Raw genomic sequence first — 17,903 nt, 5'->3', positions numbered from 1 at the left:
ACGTCGTCCTCCTTCTTGAAGGCGTCATCTTGCTTGCTCGCGGTGTCCTCGGTTTTGGTTCTTGAGATGTTGATGCTCTAGTTGGTCCGGCGTTGCCACTCTTGGTTCGGGTTTGGTTGGTTTAGCTGTGATGTATCCCCTCTTCGGATCGACCATCTCTTTTCTTTCTGCTCCGGGTGTCATGTTCACGCCTGTTTGCGTTCGTGTCATGTGTTGTACCGCTATCTGTACTCATTTTTTTCTTCTATCAATGCAATGATACGCAAGCTTTGCGTATTCGAGAAAAAAAAGATGATCTTCCGGGCGGAACGTGATGCTCGGATCCTCCAGGACCTCCACGGGCTCCATCTCCAACAGGTTCTCTGGTGATTTCATGTGTCGGCGACGAAAGGAAAGAGAGGCTGGGACAAAAAAGCGAGAATTGAGCGGAGAGCCGTGACGAATGGAAGAAGAGAGCGTGGTTTTTTTTTACAGGAAAGAGGTAGGATGCTACAAAAGCGCGGGCTCCGCTTTCTTTTTGGTGGGCCAGGGACATCGACGCGCATCTCTTGTCCTTTACAGTTAGCGCGTTTCCTTGCTCATCTGTATATATCTAATCTAATCCCCCCAGCCATCCCACCTGCAGCAAGGAGACCACCACTCATTCAGCTCGTTTCTCCCTTCGATCTCTGAACGTCTCCTCTCAAGGTTAGTGCTCTTTGTGCAACTAATTGATTGTTATCTTCAAGTCTGGCATCAAGGTGTCGAACGGTCGTGGTTTGGTCAACGCTGCTCACTCCCGTTTCTCTCGCTCTTGTCGTCTCCGCTGGCCGGAGAGGAAAGGGGCTTCCCTCTTCCTCTGCATATCCAGATCCATAGCAGTAATCAGTCTCCCCCAGATCCAAAACTTGTGGAAGCGGACGGCGCTGCTGTAGAAGCTGGCCCATCTGAGATTTATTCATTTCCAGCGTTTCCAGTAATCTCCCCTGCTTTGCATTTCTCTCCACCACTTAGCGCCATCCCTCCAGATCTGACCACTCAATTATCAGATTTGTGGCCATTTCCACGCACTAGGCTGCTCACTGGCTTTACTTGGGTCTCTCTGATGCTCTTCACCGCGTACTCTGTTTCTTTCTTCGTCAGCACTTATGCCCCGGCGACAAAACCGGTTTCTTCCTTCTGCGGCGTGGTTTCAGGCGGCAACAGTGCATCCAGATCGCCGGCGCCGAAGCTCGTTACTGCTTCCAGACGTGTCGAGCCCTTGTCTGCTATTTCGGACAGGCAGAGCTAGTTAGCTTGGGGCAGGGCAAACTTTGCAAAATATATGCATAGTTAATTAATCCCCGTGAGCTTCCACAAGCTGCAAAATATGTGTAATGTTTTCTTTGGGGTCTTCTTGAGCTGTGTATATTATTATTTTTGTTCTGCGGAAAAAAGTGTAGAGGGGCATATATATAAAGGTTCTCAGTTTTTCGGAAAGGAGATAACCCGGGCCTCTGCATCATACAATGCACACATCCAATATAAATGATCTCATGGAGTAGCTCTCAGCTTTTCAGTTTAGATGTGCTTCTCATCCCAATAGTGTTTCAGCACTACACCAAATTAGGCTTTTAAACAACAATAGCCGTATGTTATCTCAACTTTACAAGCATTATATTTTGCTCGTATCTACATTGGTATAAATCTTACAACAGTTTCTACTATTTTGCACTTAATGCAGGGTTTTATTACACCATTAGACATTCTGTATCAGTTCCGCTTTGTGCTAAATATTTGTTGGCGCGTGAATAATTTACTGGACACAACTTTCTTGTACAATAATCATATACTGCTATAGAAAGGTACTAGTTTCTGGTGATCTAGTGAATCGTCAGTTCTCCATGCAATGGTGCTCTAGTAGGAACAAATCCTTTCTCTTGTTATTGTTCAAAGTGCATAGTCTGAAATGGATTGCACAACAGATACATGGATCTTGAGGTCCTGGAGCATATACTTGATGGAAGAGAGAAGCCAACAAATCTATCATTCACACTTTTGAAGAATATCACAGAGAACTTCTCGGACGATCTAGAAATCGGTCATGGTGGATTTGCAACGGTTTATAAGGTAAATTATTTTAACAGAAATTAGGCATATGCCATCTAAAGATCATGTTTGAAATTGTTATATCGACTTATGCCTCTGTAGTAAAAATTACAGTATATATAGGTGTTACATACATCTCCAAGATACCCCTTAGTTTTTGTGGTACTCAATCAGGCAGATTCAAATACCCGAAAAAAGGCAATTCTGTGTGTGGTACTCCTAGGATAGAGACACGTCGTGTCGCGTTTATGGCTCAAGCCAGCGCACATGCATTAGTTGGCCAGGGAGCCTCAAATATATGTTGGTGCGAGTGTTGTGTTACTCACTTACTAAATCTCTTTATTGCATAGCACCTTCAAATTCAGCTAGACATTCTTTTAATGCTCACGAGAAGTTAAACAGGGAGTGCTCCCAAATGGAAACGTCGCGGTAAAGAGGATAAGGAACAGTCATTCAATCAATGAGGCTTTGTTTTATCGTGAAGTTGACAGCCTGTTGAACATTGAACATAAAAATACTGTACGGTTTCTTGGCTTCTGTGCTAGCACAGACCAGACAGCCATCCAAATCGAAGGATCGAAACAACATATTTACGCGCTGAGGTAAGAGAAAGACTACTCTGTTTTGAGTATATCAGCAATGGAAGCCTACAAAAATATATCACTGGTACGTTATTGTTGCATCCGATACATCCTTTATCTTTTTTTTTTTTCTTTCTATGTCACTTTCCATTGACATGTTTTACTTATAATTTAGAAGTGATAGACTAGAACACAAATGTTGATGTCATTTATTGGTCAACATTTAGTGGCATACACAAAACAGATGGTGGAAACTTTCATGGCTTGCTGTTACTTTTCCCATTACGCAGATGAATTAAGGGGACTTGAATGGAGTACACGATATGGAATAATTAGAGGCATCTGTGAAGGTCTGTATCATCTGCACAAGGAAAAGCAAATATATCATATGGATATAAAACCCGACAATATACTCCTAGATAATGATATGGCGCAGAAAATCACGGATTTTGGCTTATCAAGACTTGATGAAAAGACCAAAACCATGAGTAAATACCGTCCTGGATCATTGTAAGCTATATATGCATCAAAATAACAAATTTCATGGCATTTACTCACATTTTCTGATGTTATATTCACATTGAAATATCAACCTTTTATGCAGACGATATTGTGCTCCAGAATACCTACATCAGGGGAAGATGTCATTCAAATCAGACATGTACAGTTTGGGTGTTATAATTACCGAACTAGTGACAGGAGAAAAGATGATCCCGAATAATAATAACAACAATGTAAGAGGGTCTTATCCTGCCATGCAGATAATCTCTTTTCAGAAATATCCTAACTTTGCGCCTTGCTTATTTGTTACCATTTCTTGTAGTAATTCTACTTAATTTGCATATTATGGTATTGGATGGCTTGCATATCTAGTTAAATAATACATACTGGAAGAGAAACATAAGCCATGTGATGGTCTTACTTGAAAAACCAGCAGATCACTCAAACCACCGTTTTAGAAATTGATTTCAATGGATGGTAGTTGTAATACCCAACCAATTAGTGATGGCCCATGTATCCAAAGTGGAGTTGTGTGGTGGGATTAGTCCTACAAATGGAAAGTTTAAACAGAGTATTAGTCCCAAGGATTTAGAAACACTTTGATGAGCATACGTACATTTGTGTTCTAACCATATGTAGCACCTCTAGGTTTACCCTTTTACATATTACATATCTGAAGACAAATATTAGCCATGGGATGGTCTTACTCGAAAAGCCGCACAACATTGGAAGTTAAACGCTTTATCGAGTGGTGATATTGAGGAATTACCTTCCAATGTTGTGCTTTGCTGGGCTACGTAGAGATAAACCTGGCGACTGAGCCCTGGTCGAGGTCCCAAAGGCACATGATGAACCCAATGTAGAAGCCAGTGCACCGGTGAGCTAGAGGTTGGTGAATTTGTCGGGGAGTTTGCGCCTGGAGATTCCACCGAGGAAGAGGGTCACACAGTACCCATCTTCAAATTAATAAAGCCCACAAGGCCAACCAAAGGCGGCTTCCTGCATAAGCCCGCCAAAGTGGGAAGTTAGTTCAATCTGAACTGCATCACTAACTTTTTACTATAACTAAGCTGGGCTGTTTTGACTACAGAGCAGGGCGGATCGGGCGACGCCCTGCATCCCTAGCTACTTGAAGCTCATCCCAGGCAAAGTTGGTGTCTTTGTCCTACATTAGCCATCAAGGTATCAAAAGCTAAGCCATCATGCATGTCTGACGTCTAGTCTACTCTGTACCATCTATTCTTACGCCTTGTAAATATAACATAATTATAAGCACAAGTGTATAATAGCTTATTCTACACACCTAGTAAAAAGTGTACAAAATATAGTAATTTCGGAACAATATAGTAAAATAATGACTTGGATAGTAAAATACATCACTCTAAAATCACTATGTCTTGTGCACAGTTTTACTATATTTTTTTACAAAATTATACTATGGGTATAGGAGAACTATTCCACACTCTAGATTGTATCATCTTTTGAGAATTGAGATGCTACGATTTGCAGCATTTTTCTAAATATAGGGAAAAAAACTTTCCAGCTGTGCATTGAAAGACTATACACAACCATATTTGCACCAGCCTGTATGCGGAGAGTAGTTTGCGTAAATTTAAAAAACATAGTTTGCGTTAAATACAGAACATGCTTCAACAACCACTTGAAAACTTATGAAAGTAGAAACCGCATTTTTATATAAATCAACACTATCCAGAAGCACGAACCAATACCCACACCTCCACTACGTGCATGCAGCGAGAAACTATACTGCCATTCACATTTATCTCGCTAGCGTCTTTTTGTATGTATCAAGCCTTCTCATCTCTCTCTTGAAGCAAACAGACCACATGGGGTGCTCAGGTTTGGAAAAGATCCTTAAGCGCCCAGCAGCTCATCTAACTTTGCGTATATGACATGCAGTTGGCCTGCATGGCTCAAAAAACTTTCTGTATGTGACATCTCCAAAAAAAACTTTGTGTATAGGAGAGAGGCGTGTACAAGTTGGTTTTTGTTGTACATGTCATTGTGCCATCACTTGAGATTATTGCTTAAACAATTTGACTTATTATTTACATGTCATCTTTTATGGAATCACAGGTACTTAGGAGATGGAGGCACAGATGGAAAAAATCAGGGAAGGAAACACCGTTGGTTTACCAACAAGTAGCAACATGCATCAAAATTGGGCTACTCTGCCAGGAACATGACCCATCCAAACGGCCTTTTATATGGGATATGATACATGATATAAGAGAAATTGAAGGTATTAATGGAAAAATCAGCAATGCCTGTGAACATTCATTTCGGCAGGTATGCTCGTATACTCCCTATGCCGTATTAGTAAGCTTTGGACTACTTATCTCTGATTGTTTTCTTCTTTCTGTATTTCTTACTCGTAGAACACACTCTTCTTGATTTATGGGGCTCTTTTCTTGCAGATAGTCCCTTACTCAGAAGACAACATGCTTGGCATTGAGCCACTCGAACTACATTTTCCTTTTGAGCTTAACAAACAGATGTCATGCGCACTCCAGCTAACAAATGAGACAAACTCTTACATTGCCTTCAACATCCAAAATACGAGCCCCTTGTCATACTGCACAAAACCGCAGAAAGACATTATGCCGCCACGATCCAAGTGTACTGTTGAAATGACAATGCAACTGCAGGGCAAGGCACCAGGATATATGCATCGTGCCAATGAACTTACTGTGTGGAGCACCAAAGTGAATGATAGCCTTGCAGTCGAGGATATAACTACAAACATGTTCATTAATGAGGTGGTCAACACGGTTGATGAGGTGAATTTGGATGTGGTTTTTGACGCACAGCTACAAAACGAGCTTCTTGATGTCCACCCTCTCGAGCTTGGCGTTTCCTTCGAATCCAACAAGTTTGTAGTTAAATCCTCAACTGCAAGGCAAGAGTTGCCTTTAGAAATACAATGCAAGGACAAGTCGCTGGTTCTAGGCACTATAGTAAGCAAGGATCAAGTCGACTCCACTCAGCCACAAGAAGCAAGTTCGGAAACAAGTGAGGTGAGCTGTCTATAAATACTAAACTTGGAAAACTAGGTCCATTTAATTAGTGGTCAGTGCCAATGATCTTTGATCTTTGATAGTAGTTGAATGCCTACAAACCTAGCATGTTTTTTTTGTCTTGAGATACTCCAGGGGGCGGGGGGCGGGTACTTTGTACATATTAATGATACATGTTGGTTTTGAGTGCAGGCGCAAGAACCACTTGAAGGGGATGATGAGGTATATTTTCTTGTTAATGCTTGCCGAAAATCAACAAGTATATTGTTTTCTTCAAGGCTAAGTTTCTCTTCCATTCTTTTCAGAATATGTGCATCTCAGATGAAGATCTAAATGCTCGCGTAGCTCAGGCCCCACCATGTCTGCTTCAATTATTCGTGTAGGAGCATTGATCATGTATTATGTCCTTATGTGTGGAAAAGTAGGGAAACACGGGAGTGGCTATTTGGCTCCCGAGCTCAGCTGAGCTCGTTATCTGGACCACCCAGATTTCTGGGGATCTGTGCCACTTTTCCTTTTCATGAGATATACGAATCAGGATAGGAAGTAAATACATGCTTGGTGGGCCCCAGCGGTACAGGATTCGACGCTATCCTTTCGTCTCTCTTCCAGATTTCTGCCCCTCTGGTTCGTGATGACGACGCCGCCGGTCTCTCTCTAGTTCGTGCCGACCACCGGGCCGACCGGCGCCTGGAGCTTGTTAGAACTAAACATGGACGTGTATGTCCTACTATTAGTCTAACTAGTAACCGAGTAGGCTTAGTTGTAGTATCAAGTCGGTTAGCTACTAGCCAACCGTACGCATATATATATGCGTCTACCCCGCCTGTACCAACGAAAAGCAATACAAAGAAAAAGCCAGGAGCGACACGCCCCTGTAGCTATCACCAAAAGTACCCTGGATCTGTTTTTCCGTCTACGTTCGCAAGTTCCGTCGAGAGACGATTGATTGATCTGGCTAGCTAGCTCAGGTCCACGTAAAGGTCCACGTGTGTGTGCAGCTTGAGAATCAATCAAGCCACGTCTAGCTAGCTTTGCACTTCGTGTGCATAGTTCCTAGATGATCTGATCTAGAGATCAAAAGCCAAAAATTGGTATCAAAGCAATGTTAGAGTTAAACGCGGCTTAGTCTCCATATCTGTACGGGTACTACACGTGTATGCGTATGTGTCCGTGTAGGATTAGAATTAGACACGGAGTAGGCTAGCTTATGCTGGCTAGCTAATATATATAGGTACGTACCCCTATAACCTTTGTACCACAACGAAAGAGAGCAATACAAAGTATTCAACAGAGCCTGTGGCCATCACAACGATCCAGCGCCTTCACGTTCGTTCGTTCTTGTCGAGAGGTTCCGTCGAGAGAGCTGAGTTGATTCGATCCATCGCGGCAAGCGAGCTTCAATAGGTCGCCTACGTACGTGCACTGTTGCATGCAAGATCCATCAAGCTGCTAGCTAGCTTGCTTGCTAGCTTTACAAGTACGTGGAGTTCCTGGGTGATTTGATCTAGAAGATCAAAAGCCAACAATTGGTATTAGAGCCTCGACGATCTACGATGACGGACAGCGGCGCTGAGTCCGTTAAGTCTGGCAACGGCGGTTCCAAGGCGAACAAAAACAACGATAGGGTGAAGAAGGCGGCAAGCGAGCTTCAATAGGTCGCCTACGTACGTGCACTGTTGCATGCAAGATCCATCAAGCTGCTAGCTAGCTTGCTTGTCTAGCTTTACAAGTACGTGGAGTTCCTGGGTGATTTGATCTAGAAGATCAAAAGCCAACAATTGGTATCTAGAGCCTCGACGATCTACGATGCACGATGACGGACAACGATGCTGAGTCGGTCAAGTCCGGCAACGGAGGTTTCAAGGCGAACAAGTCCGGCAACAGCGGTTCCAAAGCGAACAAGAGTGGCGACAAGGTAAACAAGGGCGGCAAGTCAGCAACCAGTGGTGGAGGAACGGGCGGTGCCAACGTACTGGCGCATCGCAACATCCCCATCCAGTACCCGATGCTCACCGACGCCAACTACGGTGTGTGGGAAGTGAAGATGAATATCATTCTCTGGTCCCTTCAAGTGTGGGAGGCCATCAGGGATGACGACGTCGACGAGGAGTGCGACGGGTGCCATGGCCGCCATGTTGGGGAACGTAGTAATTTCAAAAAAATTCCTACGCACACGCAAGATCATGGTGATGGCATAGCAACGAGAGGGGAGAGTGTTCGTCCACGTACCCTCGTAGACCGTAAGCGGAAGCGTTAGCACAACGCGGTTGATGTAGTCGTACGTCTTCACGATCCGACCGATCCAAGCACCGAACGTACGGAGCCTCCGAGTTCAGTACACGTTCAGCTCGATGACGATCTCTGGCCTCCGATCCAGCCGAGCTCCGGAGATGAGTTCCGTCAGCACGACAGCGTGGTGACGATGATGATGTTCTACCGGCGCAGGGCTTTGCCTAAACTCCGCGATGATATGACCGAGGTGGAATATGGTGGAAGGGGGCACCGCACACGGCTAAGGAACGATCCGTAGATCAACTTGTGTGTCTATGGGGTGCCCCCCGCCCCCGTATATAAAGGAGCCAGGGGGGAGGAGGCCGCCGGCCTAGGGGGCACGCCAAAGGGGGAGTCCTATTCCCACCGGGAGTAGGACTCCCCTTTTCCAAGTAGGAGTAGGAGAGAAAGGGGAAAGAGGAGGAAGAGGGGAAGGAAAGGGGGGGGGCGCCGCCCCCCTTCCCTTGTCCTATTCGGACTAGGAGGGGTAGGGGCGCGCGGCCCCCTCCTGGCTCCTTCCCTCTTCTCCCTCTTGGCCCATGTAGGCCCATTAACCCCCAGGGGGGTTCCGGTAACCTCCCGGTACTCCGGTAAAATGCCGATTTCACCCGGAACCATTCCGATGTCCAAACATAGGCTTCCAATATATCAATCTTTATGTCTCGACCATTCCGAGACTCCTCGTCATGCCCGTGATCACATCCGGGACTCCGAACAAACTTCGGTACATCAAAACTTATAAACTCATAATAAAATTGTCATCGAAACGTTAAGCGTGCGGACCCTACGGGTTCGAGAACTATGTAGACATGACCTAAAACCATTATCGGTCAATAACCAACAGCGGGACCTGGATGCCCATATTGGTTCCTACATATTCTACGAAGATCTTTATCGGTCAAACCGCATAACAACATACATTGTTCCCTTTGTCATCGGTATGTTACTTGTCCGAGATTTGATCGTCGGTATCAAATACCTAGTTCAATCTCGTTATCGGCAAGTCTTTTTACTCGTTCCGTAATACATCATCTCATAACTAACTCATTAGTTATATGCTTGAAAGGCTTAGGTGATGAGTATTACCGAGAGGGCCCAGAGATACCTCTCCGACAATCGGAGTGACAAATCCTAATCTCGAATTATGCCAACCCAACATGTACCTTCGGAAACACCTGTAGAGCACCTTTATAATCACCCAGTTACGTTGTGACGTTTGGTAGCACACAAAGTGTTCTTCCGGTAAACAGGAGTTGCACAATCTCATAGTTGCAGGAACTTTGTATAAGTCATGAAGAAAGCAATAGCAGTATACTAAACGATCAAGTGCTAGGCTAACGGAATGGGTCATGTCAATCACATCATTCTCCTAATGATGTGATCCCATTAATCAAATGACAACACATGTCTATGGTCAGGAAACATAACCATCTTTGATTAATGAGCTAGTCAAGTAGAGGCATACTAGTGACTATATGTTTGTCTATGTATTCACACATGTATCATGTTTTCGGTTAATACAATTCTAGCATGAATAATAAACATTTATCATGATATGAGGAAATAAATAATAACTTTATTATTGCCTCTAGGGCATATTTCCTTCAGTCTCCCACTTGCACTAGAGTCAATAATCTAGATTACATAGTAATGATTCTAACACCCATGGAGTCTTGGTGCTGATCATGTTTTGCTCGTGAGAGAGGCTTAGTCAACGGGTCTGCAACATTCAGATCCGTATGTATCTTGCAAATCTCTATGTCTCCCACTTTGACTTGGTCCCGAATGGAATTGAAGCGTCTCTTGATGTGCTTGGTCCTCTTGTGAAATCTGGATTCCTTTGCCAAGGCAATTGCACCAGTATTGTCACAGAAGATCTTCATTGGTCCCGATGCACTAGGTATGACACCTAGATCGGAAATGAACTCCTTCATCCAGACTCCTTCATTTGCTGCTTCAGAAGCAGCTATGTACTCCGCTTCACATGTAGATCCCGCCACGACGCTTTGTTTAGAACTGCACCAACTTACAGCTCCACCGTTTAATATAAACACGTATCTGGTTTGCGATTTAGAATCGTCCAGTTCAGTGTCAAAGCTTGCATCGACGTAACCATTTACGACTAGCTCTTTGTCACCTCCATATACGAGAAACATATCCTTAGTCCTTTTCAGGTATTTCAGGATGTTCTTGACCGCTGTCAAGTGATCCACTCCTGGATTACTTTGGTACCTCCCTGCCAAGCTTATTGCTAAGCATACGTCAGGTCTGGTACACAGCATTGCATACATGATAGAGCCTATGGCTGAAGCATAGGGAACATTTTTTATTTTCTCTCTATCTTCTGCTGTGGTCGGGCATTGAGTTTGACTCAACTTCACACCTTGTAGCACAGGCAAGAATCGTTTCTTTGCCTGATCCATTTTGAACTTTTTCAAAATTTTGTCAAGGTATGTGCTTTGTGAAAGTCCTATTAAGCGTCTTGATCTATCTCTATAGATCTTGATGCCCAATATGTAAGCAGCTTCACCGAGGTCTTTCATTGAAAAACTTCTATTCAAATATCCCTTTATGCTATCCAGAAATTCTATATCATTTCCAATTAATAATATGTCATCAACATATAAAACTAGAAATGCTACAGAGCTCCCACTCACTTTCTTGTAAATACAGGCTTCTCCAAAAGTCTGTATAAAACCATATGCTTTGATCACACTATCAAAGCGTTTATTCCAACTCCGAGATGCTTGCACCAGTCCATAAATGGAACGCTGGAGCTTGCACACCTTGTCAGCACCTTTTGGATCAACAAAACCTTCTGGTTGCATCATATACACCTCTTCTTCTAGAAATCCATTCAAGAATGCAGTCTTGACATCCATTTGCCAAATTTCATAATCATGAAATGCAGCAATAGCTAACATGATTCGGACAGACTTAAGCATCGCTACGGGTGAGAAAGTCTCATCGTAGTCAACCCCTTGAACTTGTCGAAAACCTTTCGCAACATGTCGAGCTTTATAGACAGTAACATTACCATCGGCGTCAGTCTTCTTCTTAAAGGTCCATTTATTCTCAATGGCTTGCCGATCATCGGGCAAGTCAACCAAAGTCCATACTTTGTTTTCATACATGGATCCCATCTCAGATTTCATGGCCTCTAGCCATTTTGCGGAATCTGGGCTCATCATCGCTTCCTCATAGTTCGTAGGTTCATCATGGTCAAGTAACATGACTTCCAGAATAGGATTACCGTACCACTCTGGTGCGGATCTTACTCTGGTGGACCTACGAGGTTCTGCAGAAACTTGATTTGAAGTTTCATGATCAGTATCATTAGCTTCCTCACTAATTGGTGTAGTCGTCACAGGAACCGGTTCTCGTGATGAACTACTTTCCAATAAGGGAGTAGATACAGTTATCTCATCAAGTTCTACTTTCCTCCCACTCACTTCTTTCGAGAGAAACTCCTTCTCTAGAAAGGAACAATTCTTAGCAACGAATGTTTTGCCTTCGGATCTGTGATAGAAGGTGTACCCAACAATCTCTTTTGGGTATCCTATGAAGACACATTTCTCCGATTTGGGTTCGAGCTTATCTGGTTGAAGTTTCTTCACATAAGCATCGCAGCCCCAAACTTTAAAAAACGACAATTTTGGTTTCTTGCCAAACCACAGTTCATAAGGTGTCGTCTCAACGGATTTTGATGGTGCCCTATTTAACGTGAATGCGGCTGTCTCTAAAGCATAACCCAAAATGATAGCGGTAAATCGGTAAGAGACATCATAGATCGCACCATATCAAGTAAAGTATGATTACGACGTTCGGACACACCATTTCATTGTGGTGTTCCAGGTGGCGTGAGTTGCGAAACTATTCCGCATTGTTTCAAATGTAAACCAAACTCGTAACTCAAATATTATCCTCCACGATCAGATTGTTGAAACTTTATTTTCTTGTTACGATGATTTTCTACTTCACTCTGAAATTCTTTGAACTTTTCAAATGTTTCAGACTTGTGCTTCATTAAGTAGATATAACCATATCTGCTCAAATCATATGTGAAGGTGAGAAAATAACGATATCCGCCACGAGCTTCAACATTCATCGGTCCACATACATCTGTATGTATGATTTCCAACAAATCTGTTGCTCTCTCCATAGTTCCGGAGAACGGTGTTTTAGTCATCTTGCCCATGAGGCACGGTTCGCAAGTACCAAGTGATTCATAATCAAGTGATTCCAGAAGTCCATCAGTATGGAGTTTCTTCATGCGTTTTACACTGATATGACCTAAACGGCAGTGCCACAAATAAGTTGCACTATCATTATCAACTCTGCATCTTTTGGCTTTAACATTATGAATATGTGTATCACTACTATCGAGATTCAATAAAAATAGACCACTCTTCAAGGGTGCATGACCATAAAAGATATTACTCATATAAATAGAACAACCATTATTCTCTGATTTAAATGAATAACCGTCTCGCATCAAACAAGATCCAGGTATAATATTCAAGCTCAACGCAGGCACCAAATAACAATTATTCAGGTCTAAAACTAATCCCGAAGGTAGATGTAGAGGTAGCGTGCCGACCGCGATCACATCGACTTTGGAACCGTTTCCCACGCGCATCGTCACCTCGTCCTTGGCCAGTGCTTGCTTATTCCGTAGTCCCTGTTTCGAGTTGCAAATATTAGCAACAGAACCAGTATCAAATACCCAGGTGCTACTACGAGCTCTAGTTAGGTACACATCAATAACATGTATATCACAAATACCTTTATTCACTTTGCCATCTTTCTTATCCGCGAAATACTTGGGGCAGTTCCGCTTCCAGTGACCAGTCTGCTTGCAGTAAAAGCACTCAGTTTCAGGCTTAGGTCCAGACTTGGGTTTCTTCTCTTGAGCAGCAACTTGCTTGCCGTTCTTCTTGAAGTTCCCCTTCTTCTTCCCTTGGCCCTTTTTCTTGAAACTAGTGGTCTTGTTGACCATCAACACTTGATGCTCCTTCTTGATTTCTACCTCCGCGGCTTTCAGCATCGCGAAGAGCTCGGGAATAGTCTTGTTCATCCCTTGCATATTATAGTTCATCACGAAGCTCTTGTAGCTTGGTGGCAGTGATTGGAGAATTCTGTCAATGACACTATCATCAGGAAGATTAACTCCCAGTTGAATCAAGTGATTATTATACCCAGACATTCTGAGTATGTGTTCACTGACAGAACTATTCTCCTCCATCTTGCAGCTATAGAACTTATTGGAGATTTCATATCTCTCAATCCGGGCATTTGCTTGAAATATTAACTTCAACTCCTGGAACATCTCATATGCTCCATGACGTTCAAAACGTCGTTGAAGACCCGGTTCTAAGCCGTAAAGCATGGCACACTGAACTATAGAGTAGTCATCAGCTTTGCTCTGCCAGACGTTCTTAACGTCGTTAGTTGCATCAGCAGCAGGCCTGGCACCCAGCGGTGCTTCCAGGACGTAACTCTTCTGTGCAGCAATGAGGATAATCCTCAGGTTACGGACCCAGTCCGTGTAATTGCTACCATCATCTTTCAACTTTGCTTTCTCAAGGAACGCATTAAAATTCAACGGAACAACAGCACGAGCCATCTATCTACAAACAAACATAGACAAGCAAAATACTATCAGGTACTAAGTTCATGATAAATTTAAGTTCATTTAATCATATTACTCAAGAACTCCCACTTAGACAGATATCTCTCTGGTCATCTAAGTGATCACGTGATCCAAATCAACTAAACCATAACCGATCATCACGTGAGATGGAGTAGTTTTCAATGGTGAACATCACTATGTTGATCATATCTACTATATGATTCACGCTCGACCTTTCGGTCTCCGTGTTCTGAGGCCATATCTGCATATGCTAGGCTCGTCAAGTTTAACCTGAGTATTCTGCGTGTGCAAAACTTGCTTGCACCTGTTGTAGATGGATGTAGAGCTTATCACACCCGATCATCACGTGGTGTCTCGGCACGACGAACTTTGGCAACAGTGCATACTCAGGGAGAACACTACTTGATAATTTTAGTGAGAGATCATCTTAAAATGCTACCGTCAATCAAAGCAAGATAAGATGCATAAAGGATAAACATCACATGCAATCAATATAAGTGATATGATATGGCCATCATCATCTTGTGCTTGTGATCTCCATCTCCGAAGCACCGTCGTGATCACCATCGTCACCGGCGCGACACGTTGATCTCCATCGTAGCATCGTTGTCGTTTATGCCATCTATTGCTTCTACGACTATCGCTACCGTTTAGTGATAAAGTAAAGCAATTACAGGGCGTTTGCATTTCATACAATAAAGCGACAACCATATGGCTCCTGTCAGTTGCCGATAACTTCGGTTACAAAACATGATCATCTCATACAATAAAATATAGCATCACGTCTTGACCATATCACATCACAACATGCCCTGCAAAAACAAGTTAGACGTCCTCTACTTTGTTGTTGCAAATTTTACGTGGCTGCTACGGGCTTAGCAAGAACCGTTCTTACCTACGCATCAAAACCACAATGATAGTTCGTCAAGTTGGTGATGTTTTAACCTTCGCAAGGACCGGGCGTAGCCACACTCGATTCAGCTAAAGTGAGAGAGACAGACACCCGCCAGCCACCTTTAAGCACGAGTGCTCGTAACGGTGAAACCAGTCTCGCGTAAGCGTACGTGTCGTGGATTTGTCACGGCAGATGTCCTAGTTAAAGGACTTAGTCATGGAGCCATCGCTACGAGTTTACTTGAAGGGGTTAAAGCGGACACAAAGACACGAGGGTTTTATACTAGTTCGGCCCCTTCGATGAAGGTAAAAGCCTACGTCTAGTTGTGATGGAATTGATGTAGTCTCGATGGCTAGGGAGCAAACAAGCTTCGCCTAGGCTCGAGTTGTGGTTGTCTGTCTTGAACCGCCGCCGGGTCATCCCCTTATATACACGGGTGACGCCCGTCGGTCCATAGAGTCCCAACCGGTTCATATTCGTATCCCGGTCGGTGTCTCTCTATTCCTAACTTACAATACAAGTTATACATCAGGCCAGTTTACGGCTACATGTTCTAACCGACTACAGGCCTTGGGCCTTCGTCTTCTTATACCACTAATAAAGTTAACCCGGCCCAAGTAGGCCGGTTTACGCCTAGTGGTAATATCCCCAACATTAGGCCCCAGATTGATTTGAACTGGTTCATGTCAATCCTTCACAAAATCTTGTGTCTTGGACATCTTCTGGTAATTGGTAAACCGCCATGTCGTCATCATTTTTGGTTGCTGTAAACCGGCATGATGTCATCATGAAATTTGTCATTTATAACGCCCTCTTTTAACAATAGTTCCTGGATCCGCGCGCTTGACCTAGCTCTGTTGCCTTATAAATAAGACCGGAGGGTCATTTCTTTCCTTTCCCCTTCGTCCCTTCTTCTTCGTCTTCCTCGCGTCGCCAGCTTTGGAGCTCCGCCACCGCCGTCGACCTCTGCCTCGTCTTGGGACGCTGCATCAACCTGAACGTACCAGAGCATTGCGGCATCTTTCCGCACCTTCTCCGTTCCCGGTAAGCTTTCTCCTCTTCTTGACCTAGATCCGTTCTTAGGGTTCCATGTTCATGTTGTGTTCATCGCGCGCTCATATCTGTTTCTGACCTTGAATGAATCCGTGAACTCCTGCTGTGTTTAGTAGTGATCTCTAAGCATCCGCCTGTAGTTTCTCATCTAAGCCCATAGATCTCCCGCACATATCCGCTCAATGGTTCACTTGTGTTTCTGCCTTACTCCTCGAAATATTTTCTGTTTTTGTGAGCTCGCTGTAGATCCGCGGCTGTAATAAGATCTTGTGAAACTTGTTTCTGCATACCTACTTATCCATAGCTTCAATTGCTTCCGATGCTTAGGTCAGGCGGTTTAACTTACCATAGAAAAAATTGCTAAACCGGTATATATCATTAGTCCCCTGGTTGAACCGCCAGAATCTATATGACGCCGCATTGTAGAAGACCGGTTTATAGGTACTGCCTCCGGTTTATCGTAGTTTAGATCAACACCTTCTTTTATCCAGTGTGTTCTTGAACCGGATCACCTATTTCTTGTAGATCTCGCCATGGCCAAACAAGTGTATGAGTGCAATTGGGTTCCCTCTCGCGTCATAGAATCACAGTTGGACGATCTAGTCCTGATCGGCGCTTTGGATAGTAAAGATACAATCCACTGGAGGGTTCCTGGAGATGAATGTCCTCCCACACCCCAGGAAGGAGAGGTCGTGGTCTTCGTAGATCACTTGGCCCGGGGCTTCAAACCGCCCGGTTCTAAATTTTATCGGGATGTGTTAGCCAATTTTCAGCTCCGTCCACAGGATATTGGCCCCAATTCCGTCACCAATCTATGTCACTTTCAAGTACTCTCTGAGGTATATCTTCAAGAGGAGCCTTCAGTCGAGTTGTTTAGAGACCTCTTCCATTTAAACCGTCGCACTGAATTTACCGACGGCCCCAATACGGAATTGGGTGGTATGGCCATCCAGAAGAGGAAATAAATCACTTATCCTCATGTCAAACTCCATACTCACCCCAAGGAGTGGAATGCAACTTGGTTTTATTGCAAGGATACCTCCCCTGAAAATGAAAATCCCTTGCCTGGCTTCCGTCCGGAACGGCTCAGCAACACTCACCCTTTTCCACAAAGACTAAGCGCCAAGGAGAGAATTAAATACGCTCCGCAACTGTCCAAGCTCCGAGCCTTTATGGCCAATGGTTTAACATGAATAGACCTTGCACGCTGTTGGATATCATGGAGCATACGACCTCTGAGCCGGCGCCCCGGTTTGATGTGCAAGTATACTGGTAGCGTCGATGACCCACTCCGACACATTAAAATCCAACTCTCCGACGATGAAGTCACAGATTCTGTAAAGAAGATGTTGAATGAACCGGAGCACCTCTGTGCTCAAACCGGCCTGCTTCCTTACTGCACCACCAACAAACCTCCAGCGGTAAATTTTTAATTGCTCTATTGTTGCACCTGTTACTGCTTTATCTGTCTGACATTTAATTATTGTTTATCCAGGGTGATAATCCGTTTTGGAGCAAGAAGCTTCCACAAGATAAAACGGAGAAGGCAGGGCGGTCAACCCGTCCCAAGACCAAGGTTATTAAGAAACCAGCTCACAAGCGAAAAACCACCGCTTCATCTAATCCAGCTATTGATGATGATGTGGGTAACCCGGACCTTGAGGTAGAACTTGATTCATTTGGCTTACTTTTTACACGCCTAATTGATAATGATGCTTGTCAGGACGACGCTGAAGCCAGCCATGCGGAATTTGCTAAGGTAACTATTCTCTCTTCTGATTCAGAAATCTTGCCTTTGCCAAAATTTCGCCAGGCGAACCGGAAAGTTAAATTTTCTCATA

At 43.9% G+C, this 17,903-nt stretch overlaps 1 pseudogene; it reads left to right on the top strand.

The window, feature by feature from the left end:
- The first annotated feature begins 578 nt into the window (after positions 1-578).
- LOC123162051 (putative cysteine-rich receptor-like protein kinase 30) lies at positions 579-6,740 on the top strand (annotated as a pseudogene).
- The last annotated feature ends 11,163 nt before the right edge of the window (positions 6,741-17,903 follow it).

Source organism: Triticum aestivum, chromosome 7B (assembly GCF_018294505.1).
Source record: "Triticum aestivum cultivar Chinese Spring chromosome 7B, IWGSC CS RefSeq v2.1, whole genome shotgun sequence".
In the NCBI taxonomy this organism is placed as follows: domain Eukaryota; kingdom Viridiplantae; phylum Streptophyta; class Magnoliopsida; order Poales; family Poaceae; genus Triticum; species Triticum aestivum.
The sequence above is the reverse complement of the archived record's forward strand: the minus strand, read 5'-3'. Positions and strand labels throughout refer to the sequence as shown.